We start from the raw sequence: 18,091 nt of genomic DNA, 5'->3' as shown, positions 1-18,091 counted from the left end.
GGAATCTGAGGCCCAGAGAGGGAGGTGACTGGCCCCAGGTCACACATTTGGCAGGAAATGAGGGCAAAAGAAAGCTCACCAAGGACTGTGTGCATGGAGCTAAGTTGATTCAGTCATGTTCGACTCTTTGAGACTCCACCAGGCTCCTCTGTCCATGGGATTCTCCTGGCAAAAATTACTGGAGTGGGTTGCCATGCCCTCCTCCAGGGGATCTGCCCACCTCGGGGACTGAACCCTCAACTCTTACGTCTCCTGCACTGGCAGGCAGGTTCTTTACCACTAGCGCCACCTGGGAAGCCCAAGGACAGTGCAGCCTGAGCCGCAAAGAGCTTTCATGCACCCCTGAGCGTCCAGCTTTTGAAATCCTTTCTACTGAATAGGTGATCACATGCATCTGCAACCCTCCTGACCCTCTGACCCACACCAAGGGGCTGAGGAGGAGTGCTAGTAAGTCCCCACTCCTGGCCCCAGGGCCTGCTGGGCTGAGTAGGGCAGCCCCTTCCCCTTCAAAGCTGAGTTCTCCATCTATGACATAGGGGCTGTTTCTCTGCCTGCCTTCTCGGGGGATGTGAAAACCCTGTGAAATAAAGGATGATATAGATAAGATACAAAAGCAGAACAGGAGGGTCAGGGGCTTTTGTCGCAGTGGTTATTTTTATTTCCCAGCTCCGGAGCCCAGTCCAGGGGCCCTCAGCTGCAGGAAAGGGCTCTCTGGGCTCAGGTCCCTCTGTCTAACCCCAAATGTGGACTGCACACCGGCTCTCGCACCCTACCCTACAGCTACTCTTGGCAAGCCTCTTCTGTACTGTGCCCCGGCCGGGGAAGACAGGAAGGCTCCTCTGGTTGGTGCTGGCATTCTGGGCTACATGGACCCTGCTACTGATGCATGTCCACAAGGGTGAACCCCAACGAGGTATGACGAGGCAGGAGAGAAGCATGTCACCACTTCCTCATCCTCCAACATGGACACCCAAGGGAGATCAGGGCCAGGTGAGCCAGCAGACACAAGCCACCTGACACAGAAATGAGTTTTGGATTATCTGCCGCCTGATTACGGAGAAGGCAATAACAACCCACTCCAGTACTCTTGCCTGGCAAATCCCATGGACAGAGGAGCCTGGTAGGCTGCAGTCCATGGGGTCGCTGAGGGTCAGACACGACTGAGCAACTTCACTTTCACTTTTCACTTTCATGCATTGGAGAAGGAAATGGCAACCCACTCCAGTGTTCTTGCCTGGAGAATCCCAGGGACGGGGGAGCCTGGTGAGCTGCCGTCTATGGGGTCGCACAGAGTCGGACACGACTGAGGCGACTTAGCAGCAGCAGCAGCAGCAGCAGCCACCTGACTAAATGCACAACAGCCTGTTTAGCTTAGAAAAAAAAAAAGATATATTTCATGTTTAAAAAATATTATATATTTTTTAGCCTCTGGTGGTCCAGAAGCTAAGACTCTGTGCTCCCAATGCAGGGAGCCCAGGTTTGATCCCTGGTCAGGGAACAAAATCCCACATGCCACAACTAAAGATCCTGAGGGCTGCAACTAAGACCCAGTGCAGCCTAAATAAATAAATATTTTAAAGAAATATATTATGAACCCTTAGCTGGGGTTGATCAAGATCGCCCAATAGATTGTGACCCCTTAGCTGGCAAAGCTCATTTTCTTGTTGCTAAAATGGGGACAGTGGCACCTGCTTCACATACAGGTGGTAAGGGTTCAATGAAAGAACTTTCCCAAACCTTGCCTGGAGTAAGCTGAATCATCACCCCCACCCCTAGCCCCCACACCACCAAAGACATCAGGTCCCAATCGCTGGAACCTGTAGATACTACCCTACGTGGCACATAGGATTAAGGCAAGGACTCCCAGGTGGGAAGAGGACCTGGATTATCTGGGTAGACCTCTGATGGGGTCTTGTGCATCCTTGCAAGAAGGAGATTTGACCCACAGAAGAGGCAGAGATTAGAGAGATGCGGCCACAAGCTAAGAGATGCTGTCAGCCACCAGAAGCTCCAGCAGGCAAGGAGCAGACTCGCTCGTAGAGTCTGTGGGAAGAAGGGGTCCCCTCAACACCCTGATCTTGTCTCAATAGATTTTAGACTTCCAGCCTCCAGATCTACAAGAGAATCCATTTCTGTCGTTTGAGCTACCAAGTTAATGATCACTGGTTTCACTGGACACAGGAAACTAACACACTAACATACAACTAAGAAACTAACACACTGGGCAAAGGTAACGAGGGACAGTGTCGAGGCTCCAGACAGCGCCGGCCTCAGGGCTACCCTCTCTACTGGACTTCTTTGCCAGGGAACTGCTCTTAAGACTAGCAGGAGCCAGGAGTAGCGGCTGTTCCTCTCCTGCTGCATTAGGGGCAGGGGACTTGCATTGCAAGGTGGATTCTTTACCACTGAGCCACCAGGGAAGCCCCTACTGTGTTCTTTCATCATCAGCTCCAGGTCACTGTATTCCGCTACCTACTGGACGTCCCTGATAGCTCAGCAGGTAAAGAATCCACCTGCAATGCAGGAGACCCCAGTTCGATTCCTGGGTCAGGAAGATCCACTGGAGAAGGGATAGGCTACCCACTCCAGTATTCTTGGGCTTCCCTTGTGGCTCAGCTGGGAAAGAATCTGCCTGCAATGCGGAAGACCTGGGCTCGATCCCTGACTTGGGAAGATCCCTGGAGAAGGGAAAAGCTACCCTCTCCAGTATTCTAACTGGAGAATTCCATGGACTGTAGAGTCCATGGGGTCGGAAAGTCAGACACGACTGAGTGGCTTTCACTGGACATCAACACCTGGAGGTTTCAGACTCACAGACTCAAGGAATCCAAAGATAATATTTTCTTTTACCTCTGTTTTCACCATCTGCTCCTGTTCCACATCCACTTAGTTCATCAAGCTAGAAACATGAAGGTTGGCCTTAATCCCTCCATTGACAACTCCCACTCTCACCCCATCTAATCAGTTCCCATGTCCATGTGATTCTTTCTTGCCAATAGTTTCCAGTCTATATCTTCTATCCCAATACCAATTGCTCCTGCACTGGATAAGACTAAATCACAGCCTCTTAACTGGCCTCCCCACCCTCCGGTCTCTACCTGTCCAGTTCATCTTCTACACCTTTAATTGTGACCCCTTACTGGCCAACCCCAAATGGAATACAAAGCGAAACAAAAAACCCTTCTACAGTTCACCCAGCCTTCAAGGTCCTTACTCATCTGGCGTCATCACCCTCCATTCTGGCCACCTTCTCCCATCCTCTCCTGTCCACCCCCGTCAATGAGGTTCCAGTGAATCTCCGGATACTCCTGGAATGCCCTTCCCACCTTCTCAGTGTGGAAGATTCTTTCTTACCTTTTCTGACCCATCTCAAATATCACCTTCTCTACAAAGGCATCCCTGACACACTGAGCAGCCAGTCACTCAGTGTCCCTTCCAGCAAGGGACAGCCTCTGGGTACAGCCTGCATCAACCCTGGATGGGGATGGTTCTTGCCCTGGGCTCTCTCTGCTCACTTGAGTTCCCTCAGGCAGAGGTTGAGCCTCACCGAGCAACCTACCCCATACTTACTTCCCTGCCTCCAGGCTCTCTTCAACCTAAATTCCACACCCACAACACTGTTCCACCCTTAACTTAAACTAAGATCATGGCTGCAGCCACAAAATGAATAGACATTTGTTCCTTGGAAGAAAAGCTATGACAAACCTCGACAGTGTATTAAAAAGCAGAGACATCACTTTGCCAACAAAAGTCCGTATAGTCAAAGACATGATTTTTCCAGTAGTGATGTACGGATGTGAGAGCTAGACCATAAAAAGGGTTGAGCTCCAAAAAACTGATGCTTTTGAATTGTGGTGCTAGAGAAGACTCTTGAGAATCCCTTGGACTGCAAGGAGATCAAACCAGTTAATCCTAAAGGAAATCAACCCGGACTATTCATTGGAAGGTCTGATGCTGAAGCTGAAGCTCCAATACTTTGGCCACCTGATGCAACGAACTGACTCATTTGAAAAGAACCTGATGCTGGGAAAGATTGAAGGCAGGAGGAGAAGGGGACGACAGAGGATGAGATGGTTGGATGGCATCACCGACTCCATGGACATGAATTTGAGCGATCTCCAGGAAGTGGTGGAGGACAGAGGAGGCTGGCGTGTTGCAATCCATGGAGTTGCAAAATGTACAAAGTGCTGAATGGATGCAGGAAGTCAGGACGGAAGATGCAGAGAATGTGTCCTGGTGGAGGGTGACACCTACTGGAGAACTGTGATTCTGCAGCCTAGCCCTACAAATACCACACTGAAGAGTCCACTGAGCGGCTCAGGGCTGTGTCTTCTAGAGCACTGAGAGGTCATTAATTCCCAGTAACGAGGTTTAAGGGAGAAGGCAATGGCACCCCACTCCAGTACTCTTGCCTGGAAAATCCCATGGACGGAAGAGCCTGGTAGGCTGCAGTCCATGGGGTCGCTAAGAATCAGACACAACTGAGCGACTTCACTTTCACTTTTCACTTTCATGCATTGGAGAAGGAAATGGCAACCCACTCCAGTGTTCTTGCCTGGAGAATCCCAGGGACAGGGAAGCCCTGTGGGCTGCCGTCTATGGGGTCGCACAGAGTCGGACACGATTGAGGCGACTTAGCAGCAGCAGCAACGAGGTTTAAACTATGCAGTACTTCCTACAAAATAGCCATATGTAATATATGTTACTATGCTACCTGCTACTGCTAACAAGCATATGCAGAGAGCTGTAAACTTTGTAAAGTTTATAAATTTTTCAAAATGACTTTTTGTCCATTATTTCATTCAATTCAAGTAAGGCAGATAGAACATTATTATTGGCCGTGCTGTGCTGCTTGCAGAATCTTAGTTCCCCAATCAGGAATCAAACCCTGTGAAAAACCCTTCGATGATGACACTTAAAAAAGTTGAAAAAGAGGGGCTTCCTTGTGGTCCAGTGGCTAAGACTCTGAGTTCCCAATGCAGGGGGCCTGGGTTCGCTGGGCTTCCCTGGTGGCTCAGATGGTAAAGAATCTGTAATGTGGGAGACCTGGGTTCAATCTCTGGGTTGGGAAGATCCCCTAGAGAAGTATTCTGGCCTGGAGAATTGCATGGACAGAGGAGCCTGGCAGGCTACAGTCCATGGGGTCGCAAAGAGTCGGCCGCGACTTTCACTTTCACTGGGTTGGATACCTGGTCCCACATGTTGTTACTAAGACCCGGTAAATAATTTTTTTTTTTTTTTAATGAAAAAGACAAAAAAAAAAAAAACCCTCAAGATACATAAGAGTTCCAGGACCTAGAATGTATGTCAGGATACTGGAGGGCAGGGAGGGCAGGGAACCAGGAAGCATGAGGGAAGGTGGGTGTAATGTTTTTTTGGGGGGGAGGGGTGTGTCATGCTGTGAATAATAATAGTAACTGATAATATCTGTTGAGTTCTTACCAGGTGCTGGGCACTGTGACAAGTACTTTACAAGCATTATTTCTTTTAGTTCCCACAACAACCTCCTATACTAAGTGTTTCTATTATTATCCATATCTTTACAGATAAGGAGGGAGGCCCAGAGAGGTTAAGCACCTTTCCCAGAGCCCCACAGCTAATAGTTAGGGGATCCAGGATTGAAGATAGGCAGTATATTCCAGAGTCCTTTACTCCAGATTCACACTGAATCATGCTGGGCACCTGGCACTGCCCTTCCCGTGGGAAACCTGCCCTCACCGGGGTTGGCAGGAAATTTGAACTATGTTACTGTTAGTATGCATTTTAATTTATGAGGTTGCTTTTCTTCATTTTATTTATTTATGTATTTGGCTGCAATGGGTCTTAGTTGTGGCATGTGAGATCTTTAGTTGAGGCATATGGCATCTGCTTCCCTGACCAGGGATTGAACCTGGGCCCCCTTGCATTGGGAGTGCAGAATCTAAGGCACCGGACCACTGGACCACCAAGGAAATCCCACTTTTTCTTTTTTTATATAAATAAAATAAATAAGTATTTTATTTATTTTTGGCTGTGCTGGGTCTTCCCCCCACGGTGCATGGGCAAGCAGGGGATACTTCCTTGTGGTGCTGCTCTTGTCACGGCCCCGGGGCCCCAGAGTACTCGGGCTCGGTAGCTGTGGTGCCCAGGCTTTGCTGCTCCAAGGCATGTGGGATCTTCCTGGACCAGGGATCAAACCCATGTCCCTTGCATTGGCAGGCGATTCTTATCCACTAGGCCACCAGGGAATCCTGGGACTCCTTTTAATGAAGTCATACAAAAGTTCATTTAGAATGCTTCTAGTCCTTAGAGTGGAGCCACAATCATCATCATCTTCATCAGCAGCAGCAGCCCTCAGCATGATCTACCAAACCCCTCTTATGTAGGACACGATGCCTGGCATGGCAATGCCCACTTCTGAATCTGAGAAATCAGAGGCTGAGAAGCAAGACAGTGGCAGAGAGGGAAACGGAGGTTGTTATTGCTGGAAGTGGCTCTCTAACCTCACTGCATGCTGCAGTCACCTGGGAAGCCTGGGCCCCACCTCAGGGATGCTGATATAAATGGCCTGGGGACAGAGCCTGGGCATCTGCATTTTAAAGCTCCTCTTGGGAATGTGCAGATGTGCACCCAAGACTGGGGACAACTCAACCCCTGGCCACACAGCTCTGGCTCAGGAAGCCCCACCCCAGTCCTGGCTGAAATGAGGGGTACAGGAGACTAGGAAGTGTGGCACTTCCCTTCACACTTCTACACTGGGGATTCTGGAATTTTCCATCCCTTGGCCAAAGGTTCAACCTAAGTGGGGACCTCTGAACCCATTGACTCTGATAGATTTTTGTTTTTTTGGCTGGGTCTTGGTTGTGGCATGCAGAATCTAGTTCCCTGATCAGGGATCGAACCCAGGCCCCCTGCATTGGGAACGTGGAGTTTTAACCACTGGAACACCAGAGAAGTCCCGCCCCTGGTAGATTTCTTTTCCTTCTTTACATTGCCATTCCATCCCCCAACCCTTACCATCATTAAACACTGATCTCCCTCTCTATGTATTTTATATCACAGGGAAAGAGACCCCCAAGCATGGCTGAGCTATACGAGAATGCTTAGCACACCCCCAGAACCAATCCATTTTCCAAGAGAGACCCCTATGAGGAAGAAATGTGTCTACTCTCAGGATGCTGCTTTAAGCTGGTAGGTTCTGGGCAACAAAGATGTGCTGGATTTCTAAAGCCTCTCCCATCAGCCTGTGGGTGACCGGCGGGAGTCAGGGGTCTGTTAGAAGCACAGAGACAGATGGGAGCCACTCAGCCAAGTCCCTGAGTCAGTAGACGGCCTGGAAACCTCAACGCAGGGGCCCAGGCTGCTCTGCTCCTGCCTGCCTGGCCCCTTCCGGGAGGCAGGAATTTGGGGCTCCCTCAGATGGCCCAGTCAAGAAGCTGCCAGCCTCTCATTTGGAGGGGTTTTTCCACTGCTCCTTCCCCAAGGAGGACAAATTCAGGAATCTCTTAGCTGATGAGCAAAAAGACTTGTTCCGGGAGCGTGGACTGAGGCCTGAAGGTATCAACTCAGAGACGTCTGTAGTGACCAAGCACTGGCATTTCCGTGCTGGAGAGGGCGGCTGCTGGGTTAATTCCATGTTATTACAGCCTTACAGGAAGCCAGCCTGGCCCAGCTGTCAGCCAGCAGTGGTTTGTGGGCCTTGGGGGCAGAGGGAGGGAGGAGGAGGAGAGAAAGGAAAACAGCCCTCTCCCCCCACCCAAAATTGATCCAGAGTTATTTTTAGGTGCTTATTCATCCCACGCATTCCTTTTTAAGAGCCAGGACATGGACTCTGTACAAAAGCAGAAGGTAGCTGCTCAGGCAGGCAGATGGGGTAGGGGGCACCCGTGAGCACGGGGCCCTCGTGAGAAGGAGGGACAGTGAGAGGGTCTTCAAGGGCTGCCCCCCCACCCCAGTAAAAACACCCTAGGATTCTGAAGGCAGAGTCTGGATGAACAGAAGCTTTCCTGAATTCCCAAGTTCAAGTCCAGCTTCCGGTTTTCACTGCCACTTGGCCTTGGGCAGTTTACCTGGAAAATCACGAGACCCTGGGCTGCAACCCTGGTGCTGTGTGGCCTTGGGCAAGTCCCACAACCTCTCTGTGCCTCAATTTCCCCATGGATGAAAGGAAGCTAGTTAACGCAGGTTAAAAGGAGAATTGCCTAGAACTTCCCTGGTCCAGTGTTTAATATTACACATATGTACACTATTATAATATAGTGTGTATATAGTATATATATTGATATATCTAGTGTGTATATTATATGTTATTTGCATTTATTTCCAACAACTTGGTAATCTGGAAATAGGTGGAAATAGAATCTACCTGCCAATGGAGGAGACACAAGTTCAATCCCTGGTCTGGGAAGATTCCACAAGCCACGGAGCAACTAAGCCCATGTGCCACGACTACACATGAATAAATAAATTTTTAAAAATCACTCTTAAAAGAGGTTGTTATAATCAAGTGAAAAAGAACATATGGGAAGGTACTTGAGAAACTATTAGTGCCTATAAAATTTTCCAAGTTCCAGAAAAGTCCCTTTATTGCTAAGTTTATTAATAAATCATAAAACCTGTCCTCATGAGTCTAACAGGTTTTATCACCTAGGATCTCCTGCCAATTCTTGCCCCATCAACCTTCCTGCTCCTCCCTTTGCCCAGCTCCTGGAATCTGACTCAACGAGTGTCCCAGAAAGAGGCTCTGTCGTGCATAGCTGTGTGACTTGGACCAAGGCCCTTAACTTTATTTTGTTTAAAATATACATATTTATATATTTAGGCGGCAGCGGGTCTTAGTTGTAGCCTGTGGGACCTAGTTGCCTGACCAGGGATCAAACCCGGGCCTCCTGCGTTGGGAGCTTGGAGTCTTACCACTGGACCACCAGGGAAGTCTCTCCTTAACTCTGCCTAAGTCTGTTTTTCAGAGATGGTAGAGGGTTATGGAGAGGTTTCAAGGAGCTGATTGACAGTCAGGGCGTGGCATGTGTGCTCAGAGCCTATGGACTCTTAAGGGTCACCTCCAAGGGCTCCCGAGGGGCAGGGCTCAGTGACCAAACCGGATAAGCCAATCCCTGTCTCCAGTGGGACCAAACAGGGCTGAAATGTCACTGGCACCATTCCTAGTTAGACCTAGTGTTGCAGAGATCCTGGTGACAGTCACCCTGATTCCCATCTCTCAACTCCTTCAAGAAGAGACCTGGAGGCCACAGCTCTCAAATTTTCCCAGGGCATGGTGGTGGGGGGGGAGTAGCTGAAATCATTTCTCTTTGTTTGGTTCACGCAGAAACCCCAGAAGGCTCTCCTCATGGCATCTCAAGCAGATGTGACTTGCCAATAGGTGGCTTATTCATTTTTTTCTTTTTTTTTTGGCTATGCCGCATGGCATGTGGGATCTTTGCGGGACCTTAGTTCCCTGACCAGGGATCCAACCCGCACCCCCTGCAGTGGAAGCTCAGAGTCTTAACCACTGGACCGGCCAGGGAAGTCCCCTGGCGTAGTCTTTGTTCTACATTTTCAAACCCATTTTTCTCCTTAAAGCTAGAGACATCTCTTTAAAATAAAGCTCTTCACCATGTTATGTCATGCTGTGTTTTTAAAAAGTCTAGAGTTGGTACCAAAAGCACTGGGAAGGGAGGCAGGGCTCTTGGGGTTTGTTCCTGGATCACTGAGCAGATTGATGAGGCTAGGGCCTCTTTCTCTCTCTTGGCTCATGGCTGAATCCCAGCCTCTGGAACATCGCCTGTTACAGAGCAGTCACTCAGTAGAGAGTGGTTGCAGGCAGGAATGAATGCCTGGAAGAAATCAGTTCACCAGCATGCCAGGCTCCACTCTGACTGGCACATACTTTGGACTCTTCCCTCCCTCCTACTGGTGAGTGCCTTTGACTTTAGCAAAGGGCTTTCACAGCCAGATCTTCTGTCTCAACGTCCTGCGCATCAGGGTGCTGTTGCCTTTGACAGATGAGTAAACAAGACACACAGAAAGTAAGGGCTCACATAAGAAACAGAATTCAGGTCTCCTGTTGGATTCACACACCAGTATTAAGACTGACAACCCTAGACAGTATATTAAAAAGCAGAGACATCACTTTGCTGACAAAGGTCCACACAGTCAAAGCTATGGTTTTTCCATTAGTCATGTACGAATGTGAGAGTTAGATCATAAAGAAGGCTGAGGACTGAAGAATTGATGCTTTCGAATCGTGGTGCTGGAGAAGACTCTTGAGAGTCCCTTGGACAGCAAGGGGATCAAACCAGTCAATCCTAAAGGAAGTCAACCCTGAATATTCACTGGAAGGACTGAAACTGAAGCTTTAATACTCTGGCCACCTGATGTGAAGAGCCAACTCATTTGAAAAGATTCTGACGCTGGGAAAGATTGAAGGCAGGAGGAGAAGGGGGCTTCTCAGAGGCTGAGATGGTTGGATGGCATCACCGACTCGATGGATGTGAATTTGAGCAAACTCCAGGAAATGGTGGAGGACACAGGAGCCTGGCGTGCTGCAGTCAATGGGGTCGCAAACAGCTGGACACGACTTAGCAACTGAACAACGTTAAGACTGCAGGCTCTTTCCATGGCTTCTTGCTGTCTTGTGACAGAATCAGGGGGAACCTTGCACTTCCCACGGTCTAGAGTGCATGTGTCCACCCAGGCTGACCTGCACTTGGTACCACCCTGTGCCAATATCAGTGCTTGGCTTTGGGAGGTGGGGGGAAACGGGGACAGGTGAATGTAAAAAATGGAGTAAGAACGAGGCTCAGGGACTGAGCGACTACTAAAATGAAGGAAATGACCTCTCCTCTGTGACCACCAAGGGAAAGTGTTAAATGTGGAATGACCATAGCACCCGGCAGCTCCCCTCCTGGGTATGTACCCAAGAACATGAAAGACAGGAACTCAAACAGACAGGTGTATGCCAATGTTCAGAGCAGCATTATTCAGAACAGCCAAAAGGAAGTTGCTGGTCAACAGATGAACGGATATATAAACCGGAGTATATCCATACGATGGAATATTCTTCAGCTATAAAAAGAAATGAAGTTCTGATTTATGATATGACGTGGATGACTCCTGTAAACTAATTCTAAGTGAAATAAGCCAGACCAAAAGGACAACTGCTGTATGATTTCGCTTATGTGAAATTTAGAATACGGAAATTTGCAGACACGGAAAGTAGAGTAGACATTACAGGGCACAAGGTTAGAGGGGAGAAGGGAACTCCTGTGTCATAGGTACAGAGCTTCTATTTGGAACGATGAAAAATTGTGGAAACAGTGACGACTGTTGAACAACACAAGGAATGTCATTAATGCCACTGAGCTGTATAATTTTAAGATTTTTTTTTTTAACTCTTCATTGAATTTGTTACAGTATTGCTTCTACATTTTGGCTTTTTGGTTTCCAGGCATGTAGCCTCCTAGTTCCCAGACTAGGGACTGAATATGCGCCCCTACACTAGAAGGTGAAGTCTTAACCACTAGGCCACCAGGGCAGTCCCTAAACTGTATACTTAAAGCTGGTTAAAATGGAAAATTTATGTTTTATAAATTTATATCCATATATAAATTTATATTTATATATATAATTTATTTATATGTTTTATATATATTATATGATCAAAAAAAATTTTTTTAAGATAAACACTTAAAACATGATGTAGTAGTACAGCAGTAAACGTATGGGTCAGTGAAATGGAACAGCAAGTCTAAAAGCAAAGCGGACTCTTCAGGAGGTACCAGTACAATGGAAAAAAAAAAAAAAATCCCCCTGCTCCAGGGTGTGTGGGATCAAATGTAAAAAGCAAAACTTGTTAGAACTTACTCAGAAGAACGGAGAAGAAAATACAGAAAAATCTGTTTATACCTTTAGCAATGAGAATACCTTTTTAGGCAAGACATGAAATGATGACACCAAAAAAGAAACATTTTTCCTGTGGTGGTACAGTCTTTGGGCAATCTGGCAGGATCTAATAAAATTTCAAATACACATAAATATACTTATATCTTCTAACCCACAGGTCCCCAACCTCCAGGATCTAATGCCTGATGATCCGAGGTGAAGCTGATGTAATAATAATAATAGAAATAAAGTGCACAATAAATATAATGGAACCATCCTGAAACCAACCCCCCTCCTCAACCCCGGTCCGTGGAAAAACTGTCTTCCGGTCCCTGGTGCCAAAAAGCTTGGGGATCGTTGCTCTAAGCCCTGGGATCTGTCCTAGAGAAACACTCCCATGAGTCATGTTCAAGGGCACTCCCTGAAGCAGTGTTCCAAGGGAAAAAGCAAAAGCAACTCAACTCTTCCCACAACAGCACAAAGTCCAAACAAAAAAGAGCAATTCTAAGGAATACTACACGGCAGGTTAAAAGAAAGAGGCTGATCTAAAAATGTTAACAGAAAAAAAAGCTCAAAAGAAAAAAAAAGGGAGAGAGAAAGACACCCTGGCTCTTGCCAGATAAATCTGCTTGCTGGCTAACCAGCTTCTTCCTCGTTTTCTTTTTTTTTTTTAATTTTATTTTTAAACTTTACATAATTGTATTAGTTTTGCCAAATATCAAAATGAATCCACCACAGGTATACATGGATTTTGCAGGTGGGATACACATCTACCCAGCTCCCAGCTGACAGGGTGTGATGCTATTAACATCTGAAGAGCTGAGAGACCTGTGATAAGACCCTGGAATCTCCTACCCCAGCAGCTGAACTCCGATGGAGGGAAAGTCAGGAAGGGGGCATCGGGGTTGGGTATTGGTATTCATGCATGTAGTGGGGGTCGAGGGATGAAGGACAGCAGAGAAAACAACTATAAAAACAGCAGGAGAGTGAACTAAGGCAGGCCAGTGTGCAGGCCAAAAGGGCCAGGGCAGGTGCAGCAAAATTCCAACCACTGGCCGGTCATTTATGGGTGCGGACACAGCCAGTGATCTCACATGTCCTCAGATGCTGCTTCAGGTCATCTTGTCTTCTCCTACTTCTGGCCAGTTCCAGAGCTAAAACTGAAGATCATTCAGGAAGGATTCTGGGTCCTGGCAGATGAGAACAGTCGTGCCAATGGCCTTCCTCTGAATCCTGAAGCCACACAAATGCTTGGCTTTGATCTCACTGGGTGTCCTAGGGTCCCCCATGCCGGTGCCCACCCCACTCCATTTTTTTCCAGCTCCTTCCATCTCAGGAAGGAGAAGGAAGCCGCTTTTTCTGAGCACCCATTATCACATTTCATCCTCACGAGTACTGTAATTAGAAAGGTAATCAGTGTGCCCGAGATCACGCAACAGACAAGGATCAAGGCCAGGATAGGCATCAGAATCTGTGTCTGTCTACATTAAAACTCATGCTCTTCCCATTAGCTGATTGAGGAACACTGAGGACCCCTTGTAGGCAAGCATCCCTGTTAAATGCTCCAGGCTGTCCCCAGACATGATAATATGTTTATTTAATACATTTATTATCATAAACAATAGGGAAAGTGTTAAGAAGAGAAAAGACCAAGGACAGAGCCCCAGGCAAAGTCTCCATCTAGGATAGGAGGAGTGGCCACTGCCAGAGCCCAAGAAAGTCCAGACAGTGTGGAAGGAGAAGATGAAGCCTGGCGCCGCCCTCGAAGGAGGAGTTGGCCAAATCCTGCAGGCAGATCCCTGAGGATGGGAACCAGGGAGAGCAGGGGAGGCAAGGCACTCAATTAAAGGTGCTGGGAATTGCAAGGCGTCCAGTGATTAGGGCTCTTGGTGCTTTCACTGCAGAGGGCCGGGTTCAATTCCTGGTGGGGGAATTAAGACCCCCAAAACTTCATGGTGTGGCTGGGAAAAAAAAAAAAAGCTGCTGGCTAGGTCTCTGACATCATTTAGCGAGCAACCACAGCAGACAAACTCAGATCTGACAAACTCAGATCTAAGTCTGACTGTGAGATGCTGAACATCTGGGGAGAGGGGAAAGAGGAAGGCAGGGAGGTGGCCTTTTCTTTGGAGAAGGCTAACAGTGAAGAGTAGAGAATCCCAGGAAGGTTCCTAAGGTGATGGAAGAGTCCTGAGAAGCCAGCAGGGTGCGTAAGGATGGGGAAGATCTGCACTTGTTTACGGGCAGACAAGAATTGCAACCGAAGAGAGATGGATGATGGCGTGAGGAGAAGACAGACTCAAGGGAAGCAGGGAGTCGGTGAACCATGGCTGGGGGCAGGGAGGGGGAGTATCCAACAGCGTCATGGTGGGCAAAATCAGAAATGGGGAAGCAGCTGGCATTGGAGGGTCGTCATCTTTCCAATAAGACGAAGTTAGCTCTGGGCAGGGAGGAAGAATCAAGAGAACGTGGTGTCCCGGAATTGAAGGTGGGAAAGGGTTCTCTGATCGAAAGGAGGGCAGATCACAAGGAGGCAGAGGTGTGTGAAAAGAGAGGACAGGAGTTGGGGGACACCTCGAGGAAGAAGCCAGGTGGGAAAGTGGGTTTAAGGTTAAGGGAGGGACTTCCCTGGTGCGCCAGTGGCTAAGACTCCAAGGTCCCAATGCAGGGGTCCCAGGTTCAATCCCTGGTCAGGGAACTAGATGCCACATGCTGCAAATAAGATCTGGAAAGTGAAAGTGTTAACTGCTCAGTCCTGTCTGACTCCTTGCAACTCTATGCACTGTAGTCCGCTAGGCTCCTCTGTCTCTGGGATTCTCCAGGCAAGAATACTGGAGTGGGTTGCCATTCCCTTCTCCTGGGGATCTTCCCGACCCAGAGATGGAACCTGGGTCTCCCGCATTGCAGGTAGATTCTTTACTGTCTGAGCCACCAGGGAAGTCCAACTAAGACCCAGAGCAGCCAAATAAATAAATAAATAACTACTTTAAAGAGAAAGAAAGGTTGGGGGACACATGGGCATGTTTACAGGCTGAGAGGACAGATGGATGGGAGGGAAAATTACTGAAGACACAAGAGAGAGTGGGGATAATGACAGAGCAACGTCTCAGGGACACCAGCTGGGCAGGTCAACCTCCCAGCAGCGTCCTGCAGCCTCGCCACCCTGGCTGCTTCCTCCGTGAAAATCCCCACCTCTTATCACACAAACTGCTGCAAAGCCACAGTGGCCCGCCCGAAATTCACGTGCCTGTAACTTTTGGATGAAAATACAGGAATTTACACTTATCCTAATGACATCTCATAAACTGTCTTTATGACCATCTGTTCCAGTACAAAGACCAAGAAAACATTAAACCCTGTCCGGGCTTTGCCAAATCCCTCTTCAGTTCAGCTGTAGCATTGGGTACATGCCAGGGAGTGTGAAAAAAACACTGTCCCTGTTCTCAAGATGCTTACAGTGGAGGGTGGAGACAACACAAAGACATCATTTTAATACAGTTTCAATATTGTGACAGATGCTCGAGAGGAAGGAAGTGGGGCAGTTCCCATCGCCCAAGAATTGGCTGCTAGAACCCAAAGCTGAGTGAGGCTCAAGTGGTGATATGAGCTCCACCTTCTAGAGACAGCTCCCAACCAGCCTCCTAAAAGGCACCCAGACCACCAGGCTGCTCAACAAACCACCGAGGCACGTGCAGGATGCTAGGACTGCCCGGAGGAGGCAGTGTCACTACCCAGCCCAGGGCTCAGGGTCCACGGTGGCTGAGTGGAGTTCTGGAAGATGACCAGAATCCACCCTGCTGAAGGAGAGCAGCAAGCGTGTTCTTGGAAGGGGTGGGGAGGTGTGTGGCAGGCTGTTGTCACTAAGGCAAAAAGTCCAAGGCAGGTGAGTCTGGGGAGCTGGGCACTTAGAGGTCACGGAGGAGAGCGCTTTGCAATGTCAAGATCAAGGCTGGGACTCGAATTGGATGGGAGGTTTTTCCCAAATTATAGGTGCTCCCCCACCCAGGAGGGCATTCCTTCCACAGGGCTCTGATCCCCAAGCTGCAGAAGATGAGACTGACCAATGGCAGGGGCTGCGAGCAGGTCTTAGTGTGAGAGGCTTTGCCTGTAATATCAAGGGTGGCCGTGCAGATAGCAGTCTGATGGTCGGGACTCAGCGCTTTCACTGGCGAGGAATCGGGTTCCATTCCTGGTCAGGGAACTAGGATTCTGTAAGCCGAGGGTTGTGGTCAGGGGAAAAAAAAAAAATAGTTCTGGCCAAAATAAAACCAAACAAAAAAAAAGATGGTCAGGTTAAAAGAGACCCGAGAGAATGCTGCTGCAATGGTCCAGACATGAAATGATGAGGCCTGCCCCCAGCAGCGAAGGGAAGAAAGAGAGGAGAGGACAGAGACAGGACGTATCCAGGAGGTGAAACCCAGTGGGCGGTCGGTAAAGGACAGGCCGGGAGCAGCAGGTAGGGCAAGGGGACTGGGGCAATTAACATAGCCACGGGCTTGCTGGGGCAAGGTGGATGGGAACCCAGCACAGAGGTGCTGTTAGCTTCAGACAGGAGGTGGAATGGATGGGTTTTAACTGGTAGGAGGTGGAATGGACGGGTTTGAGTTCAATACATTTACAGGTCCGATGGCGGAAGCAGAGAACATTTACACCTGATGACTTTGGTTTTCTTGGAAAGTACAAGCTGAACAAGTAAGGGGGTCACAGAGCAGTGTTAGAGGCCCAGCTGCATGTGGAGGGTGTTGTGTCTTTTGACTCTGCTCAGGGTATCTTTTCCTGTATTGGAGCTTTTGATTTTTACATAGCCAAATTGCTCAACTTCTTTATAGCTTCTTGGTGTCACACATGCTTTAAAAACCCTTTCCCTGGGGGCTTCCCTGGTGGTTTAGTGTTTTCGAATCAACACTGAGCCCAGAGGTCACTGAGCCCACAACAAGAGAACCCACTGCAATGAGAAATCCCTGCTCTCCAAAACTAGAGGAAAACCCTCGAGCGGCAAGGAAGACCCATAAATAAGTATTGTTTTAAAAGAAACCATTCCTTTTGTATGGCAGTTTAAAAAAAAGCCAAAATAAACAAATAAAAGCAGAGTCCGTTTGCTGATATAAACAACATCAAGATGTCCATTCTTAGGTGGATGCTGTTGATACGCACCTTGTTGCCTGTATATTGTTACCTGGACACTGTTGATATGTAGACTGTTGTATGTATGGGGACATGCTTGGAGACTCACAGACTGCCTCCGGGAGATCATCCAGAGACTGGAAGGGGCCTGCCTGCTCTGGGAGTCAGCTGCTTGGAGAGGATGTTACGGAGGTCATGGGGCAACGAATCAGAGGGTATGAGTGAGGGCACTGACCACGAGGACCCTGCTGGCCAAGGGGAGAAGGAGAGGGCGGCTTTCAGACACAGGCCAGCTCCTGATCCCAGGAACAGAGATCACCTGGGATCGGAGGAGAGTGCACGAAGGTTTGTAATCAGCTCATAGTGCTCTGAGGTTCCAAAAAGACTAAGTAGCATGACAAGGGTGCACAGCAAACAGGGCTGCTACATTCTGGCTTCAGGGCCTAATTAACCTTCACTGTCAGGCCCTGTCACTTTTCACAACATCATATGAAACAGTGTACAGTATGAGCACAATTTCCTAACAAAATTATCAATGTATTAACATATATGTATGTGTATATATGGGTCTTTCCCAGGTGGCACTAGTGGTAAAACAATCCCCCTGTCAGTACAGGAGACTCAAGAGATGCGGGTTCAATCCCTAGGTCGGGAAGGAGAAGGAGGGCGTGGCAGCCCACTCCAGTATTCTTGCCTGGGAATCCCACAAACAGAGGAGCCTGGAGGGCTACAGTCTATAGGGTCTCAAAGAGTTGGACACTACTGAAGTGGCTGAGTGCACGCGTATACATGGGCTTCCCTGGTGGCTCGGCGGTAAGGAACCTGCGTGCCAATGCAAGAGACTCAAGAAACTCAGGTTTGATCTCTGGGTCAGGAAGATCCCCTGGAGAAGGAAATGATAACCCCCTCCAGTATTCTCGCCTGGGAAATTCCATGGACAGAGGAGCCTGCAGGCTACAGTCCAAAGGATTGCAAAGAGTCAGACAGGACTCAGTGACCAAACAACAAATGTGTATATATACACACAGATTTATAGGCAGTGTATTTATAGGCAGGTAGTGGAAAGAAACACTAAAATATCAATAGCACTTATCTGAGTGGGATTTCAAAA

The 18,091-nt window shown here is 48.4% G+C and overlaps 1 protein-coding gene across 8 annotated transcripts in view; it reads right to left on the bottom strand.

Annotated features, from left to right (window-relative positions):
* Positions 1-18,091, bottom strand: part of HIP1 (huntingtin interacting protein 1) — a 136,417-nt gene that overhangs the window by 82,911 nt on the left and 35,415 nt on the right. The gene's annotated exons all lie outside the window — the stretch shown is intronic.

This window comes from Bos grunniens, chromosome 25 (genome assembly GCF_055505025.1).
Source record: "Bos grunniens cultivar Pamir isolate PY7600 chromosome 25, Bosgru_T2T1.0, whole genome shotgun sequence".
Classification (NCBI taxonomy): domain Eukaryota; kingdom Metazoa; phylum Chordata; class Mammalia; order Artiodactyla; family Bovidae; genus Bos; species Bos grunniens.
The sequence above is the reverse complement of the archived record's forward strand: the minus strand, read 5'-3'. Positions and strand labels throughout refer to the sequence as shown.